The sequence below is a fragment of the Hemitrygon akajei genome, chromosome 10, assembly GCF_048418815.1.
Source record: "Hemitrygon akajei chromosome 10, sHemAka1.3, whole genome shotgun sequence".
Classification (NCBI taxonomy): domain Eukaryota; kingdom Metazoa; phylum Chordata; class Chondrichthyes; order Myliobatiformes; family Dasyatidae; genus Hemitrygon; species Hemitrygon akajei.
Window position 1 is genome coordinate 150962685 of NC_133133.1, and position 17764 is coordinate 150980448.

Sequence of the window (17764 nt, forward strand, 5' to 3'; positions counted from 1 at the left end):
AAGCACCGCTGTTTCACGTGATTCCCGCCGTGGCTGCAAAATAGCTAACTGAGTGCAAGCACGGTGGTAATCAAGTGTTACTTAAGTATCATTTCGCGTTGTATTGCGAAAAACAAACCGCTTCATTGTTGAGGTAATATAACGGATGCATTTAGAAAATAGCGAAAATTAGATCGTTAGCTGATGGCTAATTTATAATTCCCCCGATGTTGCATTTGGTATACTGTATATTTCCTCAAGATATATGAGCTGCTCGGGTTCTGAATATCACGATACCACTTTGCTTTTCCAAAGGGTCTTTATGTGGAGTTATTCCTAAGGGAAAAGGTGGCACTAGAGCGGTCTCCAAGATGTCCTCTTCTAATGGTAACCATTCCATGGGTCTATGTAGGGTACTTTCAAGTTCAGGAAGAATGAAGTAGATGCAATCATAAAATGAGAGATTAGAGGGGTGGACAAGATGTGGGTTCAAATCCTAGATTTAGAATGAGGAGTCAGGGTGGGGTGGCAAAGGAGAGACAGCTGGATCATGGCCAGACGACTGGAGTTAGGAATGGTGAGTGGGAAAAGAGTACAGAAGAAGGTTATAAACGTATTGGAGGTTGAGGCTGAGAAGAATATAAGGGAGAGAACTTTTAGTTTGAAGAAAGTTTGGAAGAGAGTTTATAAGAAACTGAGATGCATTACTGAATGTCTTCTGCACCCTCTCTATGTATAGTGCCTAGGTGGAAGGAATTAAATATTAATTCCTTCATTTGGCTCAGGGACAGGATGAGTGAAGTTAAAGATGAAGTATTATAATCAGTAGGCTTTGGTTTTTGCCTCTAATCCAGGGAATGATGAACCATGTAAATAATATCTCTAACAGCCCACTAGTACCCTTTCATGACTTGCCCATGGTGTGTATTACAGTGTTGGCTATTCTACTCTTGATGTACCACAACTATGACCAAGTTTCTTCCCCAAACTATCTACAAACATTTCTAATCACTTTGGGAAGAAACTCTACCATCCTTGACATAAAGATTTTGTGGTGAATTGTAGTATCCTGACTGTGGACATAGAAAACGGTACAGCGATACTTCAATCAGCTTTTGTCCTTCAAAGATATCCCAAAATACTTTATGCAGAGCAGATTAATCTGATGTCTGTTTAATGCAGTTACATTATCTGGAAAATTACAATGTGATAAAAGATCTATTTTTGATGTAATAATAGAGAGAGAACATATTAAAATATATCAGGCATGGTTCCTTAAGGCCTTTAACAACACATCTGTCATAGAAACACTTTTTTGAATTAGTGGCAAAAGTACTATTTCCAAACAAGTTTTTGTTTGTTCATAATTACTGTGTGTATCTATCTACTGATTAGAAAAAAACTCAAATCATCGATTGTCTCTAATTTTGAACACTTCCAAAAGAAAAAAAAAAATTCTGACTGTGCCCTGCCTGTGTTGTCAGAGGTAGCTTCAGTCACAACTATATTTGTGTTCTGCTTCAGAAATCAGCGTGATGTTACTTGGTATGGTGAACCCATCCTGTGGTGATTTATCTTGATTCTTCCCAATCCTTTGGTGTTTAGGGAATGGCCACAACACTGTGCATTATGGCTCAGGTGTACAATTCAGTGATTTTAATCAAAGGGATATAGTGCAAAGAGCACAATAGCCATTCAGCGATTTCATTAAGAGCATGGTACCTCTCAGTAAGTTTGAAAAGACGACCAATCTTGTGGTTAAATGCAAGGTCTGATCATAAGCACCTAAGCCACAACTTTTAAATGCACTTTAGTGGCCTGAGCTTTTGTCTGGCAGGACCTATTGAAATTAAACAATTCACAAATAAATCATGATGAACTTTAGAATCAGTAAGATACAATTCCACAGAAAAAAATGTAATTAAAACCAATAAATCACATCAAGGGGACCATGTATCTGATCTTGCTACACAGTGCTAATGGGGTCATGTCTCAGTGCACCTTACATGCAGTAATCTGTATCAGGTTTTTTTCAGGATTACATTCAAAAACAAAGATAACAGGAGATAAGTTTCTTCAAGGTAGACTCCACCTCTAATAATGAGGTAAATAGGTAAATAAGATAAAGTAAAGGTTTAGAATGCAGTGAAGCAGCTCTCTGTCCATCATATCCCATACCTGTTAGAATCCCTGTATTCTGCATAAAAATAATTGAGTGGCAGAGAGCTAACAGGCAGATGAATAGTGGAAGGAATTTCTGTATTCTATGGGGGATTTTTTTTTCCAGCATCCTCTTCCAGTCTGTTGGCAGTACATTAATGATAAGTGTGATTTTTAAGAGTATGATTTGCATTGAAATTTTTTAGTATGGACATCTTGGGGAATATAAAGTGCCAGAAATTTTAAATGTGCTGGTATTATTGGGATTTAATGAAGTCCATCAGCTTCATGCAAATGAAACTACCATATTCTTCGCAGGAAGTGTCAAAATTAATTTTTGTGCATTTTGCTCTTTGCTTTTTCATATACACAGAAGTACTGTATGTCACAAGATGTGCATCCTGAAGAGCTGCTTGTGACAAGCGAGCTATGTACTTATTTATACATCTTCAAGTTGGCATTCTCCAATATTTTTGATGGGCTGAGTTGTTTGTGTTATTGCTGCTGTTTTTTCAATATTTGGAGCATAATCCGACTCCATGTTTCCCATTATAATCTTAGTGGGGGTATCTACAAAGAGCACCTATTTAAATGTTCCTAGCATCAGACCATCCAAAGGGTTTTCCCTGAACATTATTAAAGGGAGCAGATTCCAGTATTTTTTTGTCATCTGGTATGCATTGTGAGATTCCATCTGATGTGTTACTTTAGACTGAAAAAGAATATGGCACTAAAATTTAGAAAGTAAAAAAAAAACATTTTTTATTTTATTTCTGTCAGCCTACTTTCCAATTCAACCTTTAAGTTACCTACCTATTTTATATCGGAGGAGCTACAACGGCGGCCAGGATTACATGAACCAAAAAGGCAGTTAGGATCAGTATGAAGAAATGAAAGAATGTTAGCTTGGGTCAGGTCAGCTTTTTCAGATGAAGTTTCAAGTCCTAGTCAAGCATTTGTCACCATCTCTTTTGAATGTGCAGTGCCATTTGTGGAGTCCGAATCTGTTCTGATTTTCACATTGCTCTGGATAATCTGGGTGGTACGGAAGATACGCTTCAGATTTATGCAGGTGATTAAATTGATACTGGGCTGGAGTTGGCATCTATACCAGAGGTGAAAATCAACAGTAATCCTTTCTTTTTCCATCTTTTTATTATCATTATTAATAACAACAAAATAAAATTGGTACATAGATAATGGGATTACAAACGTACATATTTCAACTAACTATAAAAGATTACAAGAACAATGATTACAGTATAAATGAGTATTCCCACATCGTAAATGATACAATATACAAATAGACAAGGCAAACCTAGGTGTATCATAATATAAAATAAAAAGAAAAAAGAAAAAGGAAAAAAGAAAAAATCATTATGCAAAAAAAACTAATCTAAAAATCTAATAACTAATAGAAGAGAAAAAAAAAACAAAAAAGAGAAAAAAGAAAAAAGAGAAAAAAGGGGCTGTTTATAATATCTCACAAAAATACAAAATCATCAGTGTCGTCAACTCCGATCCTCTTGACATATATGAAATCAAAACTGGAAAATCAAATAGGCCTGGAACAGGGTCCTATTACATCATGTGAAAATATTGAATAAATGGTCTCCATATCTTTTCAAATTTAGTAGAAGTGTCAAATACACCACTTATAATTTTTTCTAAATTTAAACATAACATAGTTTGAGAAAACCAATGAAATACAGTAGGAGGATTAATTTCCTTCCAATTCAACAAAATAGATCTTTTAGCCATTAGTGTAAGAAATGCAATCATTCGACAAGCGGAAGAAGATAAATGAAGTGAGTCCATCATTAGTAAACCAAAAATTGCAGTAATAGGATGGGGTTGTAAATCAATGTTCAATACCGCAGAGATAATATCAAAAATATTTTTCCAATATTTTTTTAAAAGCGGACACGACCAGAACATATGAGTTAAAGACGCTATTTCAGATTGACATCTATCACAAATAGGATTTATATAGGAATAAAAATGAGCCAATTTATCCTTGGACATATGAGCCCTGTGTACAATCTTAAACTGTATTAATGAATGTTTAGCACATATAGATGATGTATTAACTAATTGAAGAATTTTATCCCAATTCTCAATAGGAATAATAAGGTTGAGCTCTCTTTCCCAATCATTTTTTGTCTTATAAAGGGGCTCTGAACGTATCTTCATAATTATATTATAAAGTTTTGATATAAGCCCTTTCTGAAAGGGGTTTAATTCAAACAAATTCTTCAAAATGCCTGAAGACACAAAGTTTGGAAAAGTAGGAAGTACAGTATTTAAAAAATTCCTAATCTGTAAATATCTAAAAAAATGAAATCTAGGCAAATTATATTTATTAGATAATTGCTCAAAAGACATAAAACAGTTATCCAAAAATAAATCAGAAAATCGTAGTAATCCTGTAGTCTTCCAAGCCAAATAAGCTTGGTCTATAATTGAAGGGTGGAAAAAACAATTGGATACAATAGGAATATTTAAAACAAACTGAGTCAACCCAAAAAATTTCCAAAATTGAAACCATATATGTAAAGTATGTTTAACTATCGGGTTGTCAATTCGTTTCGGCAATTTAGAAAGAGCAAAAGGGAGAGAAGTCCCCAAAATAGAACCCAGTGCAAAACCTGGTACCGATTTAATTTCCAGACTCACCCAATGAGGGCTAAAAGATCCATCCCAATCTTTCAACCAACATATCAAATATCTGATATTAACTGCCCAATAATAAAATCTAAAATTAGGCAATGCTAATCCACCTTCCTTCTTTGCCTTCTGTAAGTATATTTTACCTAACCTAGGATTTTTATTCTGCCAAATATGAGGAAATTTTTGAATCAACATTAGTAAAAAAAGATTTCGGAATAAAAATTGGTACCGCTTGAAAAATATATAAGAACTTGGGTAAAATAACCATCTTAATAGTGTTAATCCGACCTATCAGAGATAAAGATAATGGTGACCACTTAGTAAACAAGCATTTAATCTGATCAATTAAGGGTACAAAATTAACCTTAAATAAGTCTTTATGGTTTTTTGTGATTTTAATCCCTAAGTAAATAAAAGAGTCATTAACTAATTTAAAAGGTAAGTTTCCATAAATTGAGACCTGTCTATTTAAAGGAAACAATTCACTCTTATTAAGATTTAACTTATACCCAGAGAAATCACTAAATTGAGCCAACAATGATAAAACTACAGGAATGGATTTCTCAGGATTGGAAATAAATAATAATAAATCATCTGCATACAAAGATAACATGAATATCTGTCCCACAATTAATACCAAGAATATCCTGTGATTCTCTGATAGCAATTGCCAAGGGTTCTAAAGCAATATCAAATAATAGTGGACTAAGAGGACAGCCTTGTCTAGTGCCCCGAAATAAACGAAAAAAGGGAGATCTTTGATTATTAGTAAACACCGAGGCTACTGGGGTATGATAAATCAGTTTAATCCAGGAAATGAATGTCAGATCAACAGTAATCCTGATACAAATGATGCGAAGTTGGAAGCTCAACTCAGGATTTTGTAAAGACTCATTCAGTGTTGGACAGCTGCCAGAGAGATGCAGTCAGTGGTAAGGGAATAAAATTTGTGACTGGGATGGAAGACAGTGGCCCAGCCAGTACCAGGTGTTGGACAAGGAGTGCAACAATTTAGCAGTTTCAGAAGAGTCCGGGAAGATGATGATGAGGTAGAGTTGAATGTTCTAAATGTACACAGGAAAACTGCAATTGTGTTTGGTGCTGGCAAGAAACAACGTGGAGATAGGAAAATGGAAGGGGACAAGGAAAGATCTCTGATGTCCTTCCACAACTGCTGTAAACTAACCATTATAGTGTCTAATCACAACTGGATAGAAAACATGGCAAGTTAAGCAGCTGATCAGAACAAATGTCCATAAGTGCCCCCTTGAAATCACTAATCTTTTCATTACATTCTATGCCCTTCACCTAGTTCTGAGTGGGGTGGTCCGACTCCCTTGAATCAACTCCCCAGTATGGTCAGGATGTGGGGCCTCTTGGCGACAGTTGTGAAGGAACGTGGCCTTGCCTTTTTGTGATTGACCCTGGCACCTGCGCCAACTTGAAATGCTCATAGATGCTCATCCATTCACAGTTTGATTGTGGATTTGAGCAAAGTATGGTGCTATGCTCCATTGAGAGGCTTTGACCTGAGTATCTTCAGTTTCTGGGATTATCTTCTCTCCGGTGGTACCTGTGGGGTGAGGTAAAAGACGTGCACAAACTAAGCAGAATCTGCCCTAAATTATTTGGGTGGCATGTAACGCTTCTCACCTGAGCATCCCAGTGTTCAATCCATTCTCATTCCTTCCCTTCAGTTTAAGACCTACTGGTAGGCTGAGGCTGACTGAAATTCCAGGGGTTTTCAGGGATTCCAGTAGGATTGCCATAAACAAGACCCGATATGTAACTCACAAATCAGATGCCTCTGTAGCCATGTGTAGTTGGGGTGCTAATGAACTGGTTTAAATGTTATTTTTGTCACTGACTTTGGATAATGTGTAATTAATTAGTCAGTGTCAGCAAATGATAACTCATAGTTGCTCATTGTGCTGGAGAGCTCTTCATTTCAAACACTGGCTTCACTTACTTTTAGTGAAAAGTGAGGGTAAAAAGAAAAGGGATGAAGTCTTTCTGAGCAGGACCCTGTGTGGGTAGGGCACACACAATGCTGCAGGAACTCAGCAGGCCAGGAAGCATCTATGGAAAAGAGTGCAGTTGCCGTTTCGGGTCGAGACCCTTCATCTGGACTGGCAGGTCTTTTAAGATAAATTGACAGGCCTCTATGTGCTATGTAAGAGCTATGAAGTTGGATAGATGCTTTCTTCTGTAAACAGGTTGAAGAGAGATGGGCTTATTTTATATAGGGAGATGATAGTTCTTTGCACAATTGAATTAAGTGATGCCAATCATAATTCAATTTATTGTATCATGATTTGTATCTTATCCTGTCTCATCAAATGATGGATTTGACCAGCTTTAGAAAGTATTCAAAAGATCGTTAACTGCTGGTTTACATCACTGTGCAAGCAGTTAAGTGGTAGTCTGGGTGTGATTGACATGAGTTTAAGATAATAAAACTTCTACAATGACTTTAACACCATGGTGCTGCTCTGTGGAAACACTGAAAATACTGTAATCTGGAGCGGAAAAAAAAACTGCTGGAAAAAACTCAGCAGGTCAGGCAGCATCTGTAGAGGCAGAAGGATGGTTGATGCTACAGGCTGAGATCCTGTATCAAAATTGGTATAGGCTAGTATTTTATGGATCTATGTAGTAAATTTCTACAAAATTATAATAATACATGCATAAATTGTATGGCCATATATTAGAGATGATGTAAATCAAATCTTCCCATGATGTGCAAAATTTAATTAAAACTACCTTTCAATTAATATGACAACAGTGTACAAAAGTCTTCGGGGTGTGTGTGTATTTTGCACAGTACTGTATATATGTAACATTAATTCAAAATGCATGTAATGGCTTTAATATATTTCTGTAATTTCCCTTCTAGAAGTTGATTTGAAACAAATATCAATATAATATATTTTCAGCGGTCCTTTGAATATAGTAAGGAGAGTTTTTCTTTGTTTTAACTTTGTACACCACTGGATGTTGGTGCTAAGAATGAAGTACCATTTTTCTCATCAGAATCAATGTTATGGTGCAAGTTATTTGGTTTAGGTAAGATGCAGAGTAAGGGCTTCCTCCACAGAATGCCTTAGTACAACCATTATCATTTCCTTTTCATAACTTGGCCTTTATGTTCAGTTAAAGTGGCACTATGGGATCATCATCATTATGCGCCATGCCATATGACGTGGGCAATCATGGTCTTTCCATAATCATGATTGTTCTTGGCAAGTTTTTCTACAGAAATGGTTTGCTATTTCTGCCTTCTGGGCAATGTCTTTGCAAGATGCGTGACCCCAACCATAATGAGTACTCTTCGGAGATTGTCTGCCTGGCTTCAGTGGTTGCATAGCCAGAACTTGTGATATGCATCAGCTGCTCATATGGCCATCCACCACCTGCTCCCACTGCTTCACGTGAAGCGAATTGAATTGACTTTATTTCTTGGATCCTTCACATACATGAGGAGTAAAAATCTTTACATTATGTCTCTGTCTGAATGTGCAATGAGCAATCATAATTTATTATAAATAGAACAGTCAATGTAACATAGAAATACACTCAAATCAGTGTGAATTAATCAGTCTGATGGCCTGGTGGAAGAAACTGTCCCGGAACCTGTTGGTCCTGGCTTTTATGCTGCGGTACCTTTCCAGGATCAATGAATTAAACAGTGCTACACCTTGCCCAAGGGTGACCCATAGGCTAGCGGAGGGAAGGAGCACCTTACATCTTCTTTGGTAGAGATGCATCTCCACTCCACCACTATGGGGCAAGTCATAGTAAATCATTGTATTCCTTGAAGGCTGCACATGATGATGGAGCTAGAAGCTGTCAATATGGAGATGCTTAGCTGAATCCCCTCTCAACCAAACTGGTGACTGAACTGGTATAATTGAGCTATTGCACATTAGTTATTTGGAACCATCTTTTACTAGGAACATTTAGCAGGAGGCTGTGTTCACCATGGGTCTATTGGGAGAGATCCTCCTATATACACCAAGAGATGTCTGCAGGAGAGTGGAGCTTGATATCATAGTATGTAATGTATTCCATCCAGACCTGCAGGTACAAGGCAACACAGGGACTGTTTTGCCCATTCTTTAAATGCCAGATGCAACCCACTATCAGGCACTACTGAATGTGCTGTATCCCCAGTGGTCTAAAATCCTCATTTACTGGGACACATCCCAAGCATATCCTTCATAACTTTGTGTAAGGGAAGCCACAAATGATCTCAATTCCTAGATTGCTTCAGAATGCCTATAACATGGCCTGTCGTTGGGTCTTGATTTGCAGTTTAGATATCTTTGCAAAATCATCCTGAGCATCTCTGGCTCCGTGCCATCTTGGCAGGACTTCCTTCTCTTCCTGCCATAGCAGCAGACCTTTGGTAACTCCTTATGTACAGTTCCATCCTTTAGTTAATGTCCAGTGACTATCCTTCCAGTTGGCCGGTCACATTAGATTGTCTTCAGCTTTGGTCTCTTCTAGCTCTTGTTTCACTGCCTGTCCAGCTTGCGATCCTTCACGAACTGAAAAGAGAAGGCTGTAAGACTGGAGTTAATGACAGTGGGATGGAATGTAACAGTCAACTGTGTACATCCGCAGCTTGCAAATGAGAGACTGCAAAATGAAGGGGCAATAAGATGTCCGATGGAGGATTAGGGATGTGAGGATATTGTTATCTGTGAGGATATTGTTATATTGTTGAGGTATTGGTAAATAACCAACCACACAGAATGGTCTAGGGGGCCTATAGTGCACTTGCCCAAAATGGCATGCAGTGCCACTCCTCGGTTATTTAAAACTCACTCATAATAAAAAGATGCATAATGATCATCATTACTGCCAAATGAAGTGGTGAATGATTTTTTTTTACATCTCGAGAGCAGTAAGATACAGTATTTTCATGGGAAAAGTTTCACACCGACTTGGTGCCAGAACACATAATGTTGGATGAGACCTTTTGAAGTCCTCAATAGCCTGGTATACACTACATGTTAGTACTTGTTGGTAAGTGGTTACAATAACAATATTATTTTGTCATTGTTATTATTCAATTGTCTTACAAAAGATTAAGAATAATTTCTGAATATGTTTTAAAATGCTTCATTTATTTCAATCTCTGTTGTAATTTATTAATAATAAAACAGTGAAAACACATAAACAACAGGATTAATCTATTCCTTAAATATGATAAATATTGTTACTAATTCATTAATCAGTGATAATCTCTGCTCAAAATTTACTCTGGTATGCAAAAGAATTATTAGAAGATTTATGGCCAATCTAGGTGCATGCTCTCAAAAACATTTTGCCACCCTGGAGGACATTACCGAATTAGCACTTCGTCCCCTGTTTAGTCTCATCTATTTAGCAGCACAGTTAGAATTAGATGGCATAATCATGTCAATAAACTATCAGCAGAAGCCTGCCCCAGGGTGAATAGGGCTGGGCTAATTACTCATCTTGATTGCTTGCCCTTTTGCTCGTAACCTCAAAAGGTTTTGTGATATGAATTGTCATAGATTTCAGCCTAGAAATTGAAATTTGCTTCATTTTGGTGCAGTAAATGGGTGCTGTATTAGAGTTCTTGCCAAATGTCTTGATATACATAAAAAAAACAAAATTGGGCAATGAGCGAAAAAGCTCACTCCCCTGATTCATGTATGTAACATTTATGTACGTAAGACTCTGGAGAGTACGTTCTGTAGTCTAAATGGAAAAGCTTTTAAAGATGTGAAGCACACTTGAACACACGTGAAGCACACCCAAGGGAAAGACAGGAAGGGAAAACATAGTGCAGGTTGGAGTTCTATCAGAAAGCTTGAATGCACAAAGCTACCTCCGGAACATCAATATCAATGGGAGGAGGGTATGCTTCATTTGAACAAGTTCTTGGCAAGCTCCCGCTGGAGTGTTCAGCACTGTTGTGCAGGAATATTATCGGCTTTAAAGGCAGATGCCCTGTAGTTTTACCAAAATGCTGTGGATCTTAGAGGGTCGTTTCTGAGGAGAGGTTGCATGAACTTGGTTTATATTCCCTTGAGATTAGAATGTTGAAAGGCAGTTTCACTGAGGACTTCAAAATGATTTCGTAGTTGGGATAGAATTTCTACCAGTGGAAGAAATACAAAATAAAATAACTTAAAATTAAATTTGCATAATTTAAGTGTAATTATGGAGAGTTTTTAACCTAAAGGGTCACAGAAATGTGGTATGTGCTTACCATAAAGATGATCTTATATTTCCTTAGGAAACAGAAGGGGTTCATAAAACTCCTTGAATCTTTGGTAGTTCTCAGTGCAATCACATCACCACCATTTTACTAACTCTTGCGTGCTGCCAATTCTCACCTAATTCACTTATCTCCCACCTGCACAAGGAAATTAATGGGGCAATTAACCTACCAACTTGCATTTCTATTGGAATTTGTAAGGACCCAGGGCAAACCCACACAGACAGTACCCAAAGTAGGAGTGAACCCTGGCTAGTGGAGGGTTTTGGGTGTTGGATTATTTGAGATATTCAAGAATGAGGATGATCACTTTTTTATGATGTGTATCAAGACACAAGGCACAATATGGTAGTTGATTCAAATGCAGATCAGTTGTAGTCTAATTAGATGGTTGCATAGACTGAAGGGGTTCCATATACATGAGCACCTAAGAGAATAGGTGCAGCAGTAGGCTTTCAGACCCCAAACCTACCCCAGTATTCAATATCATTGTGGCTGATAATGCTCCTCAGTCGAGTTCAACATAGCCCTCAGAGACCTGTACCTTTCCCTGTTCACATGTGAAATTATTCCAAAGGCAGAATTCATATAGAAATCTTTAACACAAAGTAAATATGAGCCATCGAAGGAGATCTGAAAAGCTGGTTGTTTTGATTGCTTCCCAGATCAATATATTGCTGGTTGTGAGAGGCTGTAGGGAACAAAGTGTTGGCGCATGGCCCAGTGGTTAAGGCGTTCGTCTAGTGATCTGAAGGTTGCCAGTTGGCTGAGGCTGCGTGTGTGTCCTTGAGCAAGGCACTTAACCACACATTGCTCTGCGACGACACCAGTGCCAAGCTGTATGGGTCCTAATGCCCTTCCCTTGGACAACATCGGTGGCATGGAGAGGGGAGACTTCCAGCATGGGCAACTGCTGGTCTTCCATGCAACCTTGCCCAGGCTTGCGCCCTGGAAACTTTCCACGGCACAAATCCATCGTCTATCAAGACTAACGGAGGCCTACACACACACACACACACACACACACACACACACACACACACACACACACACACACACACACACACACACACACACACACACACACACACACACACACACACACACAACAAAATGCTAATGTGGAAAACAGCAATTGGGCCCAATGTGGCAATGAAGAGTTAAAAGATAATAGAGCTGGGCTGGTGAAAGGCAAAGTTCAATTAGCAGAGAGGTTAGCAAACAGGACAATGGTAAAATTGGAGAAGGAGCCAGAGGTTCAGACTTCTGAGATTTACATTTCAGTCTGATATCAGCACATTCCTCTTGACTTAAGATTGTAGAGACAGCGGACTTCTGTTTGGAGGTAAAAATTCTGGATCCCACAGCAAATTTTAATGGGGACATGAGAGTCCATCTTGATGGATGAACTTAGACAAGAAAATGGTTTAAATTTCTGTAATATGACAACAGGAAGGAAAACTTGAGATTAGTCAGATATTTTTGATCATTTGCATAATTTGCCAATTCATGATGGACATCATTTACAGCCCATCCATAATTATTGCAGAGTAACACAGCCGGGAAAGAGAACTTCAGCCCTCCAGCCCTGCTGACCACCAAGCTCCCAAATGCATTATTTCAACACTAATCCATTTTAAATTTCTACTTTTTTCCATTTTTTTTTCTCTTCACATTCTCATTAATTGTCCCCTGATTCTACCTCTCACCTATACACCAGGGACAATTTACAATATTTAATTAACCTCCCAGGCTGCAGGTCCTTGTGACCTGAGAAGAAGCTGGAGCACCTGGGGGAAACCTGTGTGGTTACACAGATAGCATGCAAACTCCCACGCAGTCCGCACTGGAGGTTAGGATCAAACCTGGCTTAGGCAGTACCTCAACTAGCTGTGCCACTGCAGTCTATGAGAAAGAAGAAGAGCTTTTGTTTTTCAATAGCTGCTGGTCATGCTGAAATTACTTCAAAAGTATTGGTGGGAATGAAGCTGTAGATCTTAGCCACTGACAATGAAGAATAACAACACATTTCCAAGAATAGATGGGATGTGGCCTGTAAGAAAACTTGGGAATTTTTCCCTTATTCCTACTATCCTTGTCCATTCAGTTGGGATGAGAAATGCTGTAGAGTAATTTTGGGGAGTTGGAGATTATACACAATGTGCAGATACTGCAGGGAGTGAATTCAAGCAAGCAGCTTTGTGATGGGTCGTTTGATATATATAATTATATATTTTCTTTTGCTCAAGCAGATGGGTGATATTCCATTACATTTTTGTCTTGTAGATGTTAGAAAGGCTTCAGGAAATGAAGTGGTGTCACTTGATTGCAGGAAACACAATGTCACTCAACCAACATCACCAAAACAGCTGAACCAATTATTTAGCTCACTGATGCTTGAAGGATCTTGCTTAGGGCAAATCAAATTAATACTTGCATTTCCAACTAAGCAAGTATGTGTGCTCTGTTTTTTAAAAAAAATTGGTCGTAAAGTGCTTCAAGATGTTCTGTAACCGTAAGAGACAATGAAATTTCCCTCTTTGCTTTTGAATAAACTATTCTCCAAATAAATAAAATGGAGAATAGATATTGTATCCTAGAACAAAAGTATGATTTTTTGGAGACATTTTGTCATTAATTATTCATTATTTTTGTAACTGTGGAGATATTGTGTGAGTAAGAAAAATGAAGTCATTCTATTTCACTCCGTTTTTCAAGCAGGTAATCTCACTTCCTGAGGTTTGTACTCTCATCCCTTGGCTATGCAGCTAAAGATTCTCTTATCTCTTTACTAGTGTGGAATGCAATTAGTGATCCATTCATGCTTTGCCCAGAGCTTTCAATCTATCCTCCTATCTGCCTACGGGCAGAGGTTAAAGAGCAAGACTTCAGAGATTAGGACAATAGAGCTGGCCACGGGAGGCAGAGGTTGTGGCTATGGTAATACTTTGAGTTGGACTGAACTGTGTTCAAGGACTTGTCTGAGGATCTGAATGAATACACCACAGTTGTCACAGAGTTTATAAAGTCAGTTAGAGACAAATGTGACCCCACAAAATTATTCAGGGTCTTCCTCATCCAGAAGCCCTGGATGAACCAAGAGATCTGCAGTCTGCTGAGGCTCAGATCAGTGGCATTTCGGTCCATCAACCAAGTTAATACAAGAGGTGCAGATACAACCTCTGGAATGCCAAGTCACATGTGAAGTGGCAATTCCGGACCAAGCTTGAATCACTGAGGGATGCTTAACAGCTGTGGCAGGGCTTAAATGCTATCCCTTCCTACAACGTGAAACCAAAGTGAAAGGTGACTACAAGGTTTTACTCCCAGATGAGCTCGATACTTTTAATGCGAGCTTTGGTCATCAAAGCATGAAGGTACCTTCACAAATGTTCACATGCCCCAACAACCTTGTGGTTTCGGTCTCTTTTGTGACATGAGAACATCCTTCAGGACAGTAAACCATGGAAAGCATCCAGCCCAAATGAGGTATCTCACTGAGTATTGAAACCCTGTGCTGAACAACGGGCTGGAGTGTTCACTGATATTTTTAACCTCTTGCTTCAGGAGTCTGAGGTATCCAACTGCTTCAATTATACCAGTGCCTAAGCAGAATGTGATAACCTGCCTCAATGACTATCACCCAGTAGCACTTGCATCCACTGTGATGAATTGCTTTGAGAGGTTGGTAATGAAATGTATCAGCTTACTCCAATATGCCTACTGCCACAACAGGTGAACAGCAGATACCATTTCATTGGCTCTTCACTCAACCCTGGAATATCTGGACAGTGAAGATGAATACATCAGGATGCTCTTCATTGACTACAGCTCAGCATTCAATCGTACCACCACCTCAAAACTAATCCATAAGTGCAAAGACCTTGGCCTTGATACCTCTTTGTGCAACTGGATCCTCTGTTTCCTCACTTACACACCCCAGTCAGTGCAGTTTGACTACAACATCTCCCCACAATTGCCACCAGCACAGGTGCACCACAAGGCTGTGTGCTTAGCCCCCTGCTCTACTCGCTTTACACTTGTGACTGAAAGGCTAAGCACAGCTCCAATGCCATATTTAAGATTGTCAATAACACCACTGTTTCAAATATGATGACAGAGGGAGACTGAAAATCTCGTTGAGTGGTGCCAGAACAACGTCTCATTCAGTGTCATAACAGGAGGAGGTTCATGAGCCAGTCCTCATTGGGTGATCATAGATGGAGAGGGTCATCACCTTTAAATTCCTGGGTGTTATTTCAGAGGATCTGCCCTGGGCCCAGCACATAAGTGACATTTCAAAGAAAGCATGGCAGTATCTCTACTCTTAGATGTTTCTGAAGGATCAACATGTCATCTAAAATTTTGGCAAAATTCTGTGGATGTGTGGTGGAGTGTTTATTGACTGTCTACATCATGGCCTGATATGGAAGTACCATTGCCTCTAACAGAAGAACCTACAAAATGTAGTGGATACAGCCCAGTCCATCATGGGTAAAGCCCTCCCCACCACTGAGCACATCTACATGGAGTGCTGTCACAGAAAAGCAGCATCCATCATCGAGGACCCCCACCATCTAGGTCATCTTCTCGCTGTTGTCATCAGGAAGGAGGCACAGGAAATGCAGGACCTACACCAATAGGTTCAGGAACAGTTATTACACCTCAACTATCAGGCTTCTGAACTGGGGGTAACTTCACTCACCCCAACACTGAATTGTTCCCACAACCTATGGACTCATTTTCAAGGACTCTTCATCTCATGCTCTTGATATTTATTGCTTATTTATTTATGGTTATCATTTTCTTTTTTTTGTACTTACACAGTTGTTGTTTGCATATTGGTTGTTCGTCTGTCTTTTTGTGTAGTCTTTCATTGATTCTATTGAGTTTCTTTGTACTTTCTGTGAATGCCTGCAAGAAAATGAATCTCAGGGTTGTGTCTGCCTTCATATGTACTTTGATAATAAAATTACTTTGAACGGTTGACTACATGAACAGTTGTGGGATGGAGGGACCCATCACTATTATCAACATCATCATTATTGCAGAGTTGTATGATGTGGGCGATCATGGCCTTGAGCGTGATTGTTCTTGGCTAATTATGGCCTTGGAATATAAAATAGCTCTGTGAGATTGGCATCTATCTATCCCCATAACCCACCCATGTAATAGCCTAATCACAGGACAACTTCCAGTGAACAATGAACCTACTAAACAGTGATACTTTGGACTGTGGAAGGAAGTGAAGCACCTGGAGGAAACCCAGGCCGTCACGGGGAGAACGTACAAACTCCTTACAGACGGCGCTGGATTTGAACTCTGAACTCCAGTGCCCGGAGCTGTCATAGTGTTGTGCTGACTGCTATGTTACCACTGCACCCCGAAGCTGCTGTAAACTAGAAAATGATTTGGTAGTTATGAATAACAATGCAGTAACTGTAGTTGTGTATTGTGCCAACAGGGTAGTGCACAGTGCTGTGGTTGTGTCTTGTACTACCCAAATACATTACGCTGTTGCTGTGGGAATGGGTTGTATTGCCTGAACACAGAGTGCTGTTGCTATGGTAACATGCCTATGGTGTTTTCCAGCACTTGATTTTTTTTTTGCCTTAATGCTGTATTTATTCATTGCATTATTCAGGAATTTTGTGGAGTTTCTGTTTTTTTTAAAAAAAAACTTGGATTGTTGTTCCTTTCTGAGCCTGTGGTGCATCGGGCGGCAGCCTTGCTGTTGCATTAGCATTTTTTTTGGTTTACAAGTTGCTAACTCAACACTCAACCCAGCAAGGATGAAAAGCATGCAAGGAGCTGGCCAGATTCGAACCCAGGACCACTCTCCTCAAAGTTCAGTGCGGATGCCACTTCACCGTTGGCTGGCTTTTTAACTTGGATGGCCAGGCCATAGTGTTCACCTGTTGTGATTGGCTATTGGACTGCCCAGTTAAGCGTGTGGTTGCTAAAGGGGTGTGCACTGCAGTTGCTGTGGATATTAGGCTGGGTTATCCAGGCACTGTAGTCTGATGATGAGGTTACGTTGTGGTTTTTCATTCACTGTGATTGAAATTGGATTGCCCACACTCAGTGATCAATTGTGAATAAATTGGTTTGATGTTGTGGACTCGTGGCATGTACCTGTTGTGATTAAATGAAGGGTTGTCTGGGGGAAGAGTGGGACTTTGCTGTGGTGATACATTGGACTGCATGGGACTGTGTGCGGTTTCTGTGGTGCTGTGCCAGGTTGTTGAGGCACAGTACAAGTGTTGGACTGCCTTGCAGTGGAGTACAGCCACTGTGATTATGTATTGCATCGCCCAGACACTTTGTGCCATTGCTCTTGCTAAACTTAGGGTTGCTATGGTTATTAGCTGGACTCCCTAAACAGAGCTTTTAGTAGCTGTTTGATTGCTCCACACAGTGAGCAACTGTTTTGGTTATAAGTTAGATTGCTGACACAGAAATCAGTTACATTTTACAGTACGGTATTTGAGATGAGTGCATATGGTGTGATTATGTGCAAGATTCTCAGGGCCCAGTCTGCACTTTTTCCATTTGTATATTTCATTCCCTGGGTACCATGTTGTTCCTGTGGTTTGGATTGTCTTGGCATTGTGCTGCTGCCTCTGCTGTAGTTAAATGTATGTCAAACAGTCATAGTCTGCTTTGAAAATGCTCAAATTTTCACACTGCAGCACTCAC

General features: G+C 39.3%; 1 protein-coding gene across 2 annotated transcripts in view; it reads left to right on the top strand.

Moving 5' to 3' along the window:
• LOC140734824 (solute carrier family 13 member 4-like) overlaps positions 1 to 17764 on the top strand; it is an 85827-nt gene that overhangs the window by 647 nt on the left and 67416 nt on the right. The window lies entirely within an intron of this gene.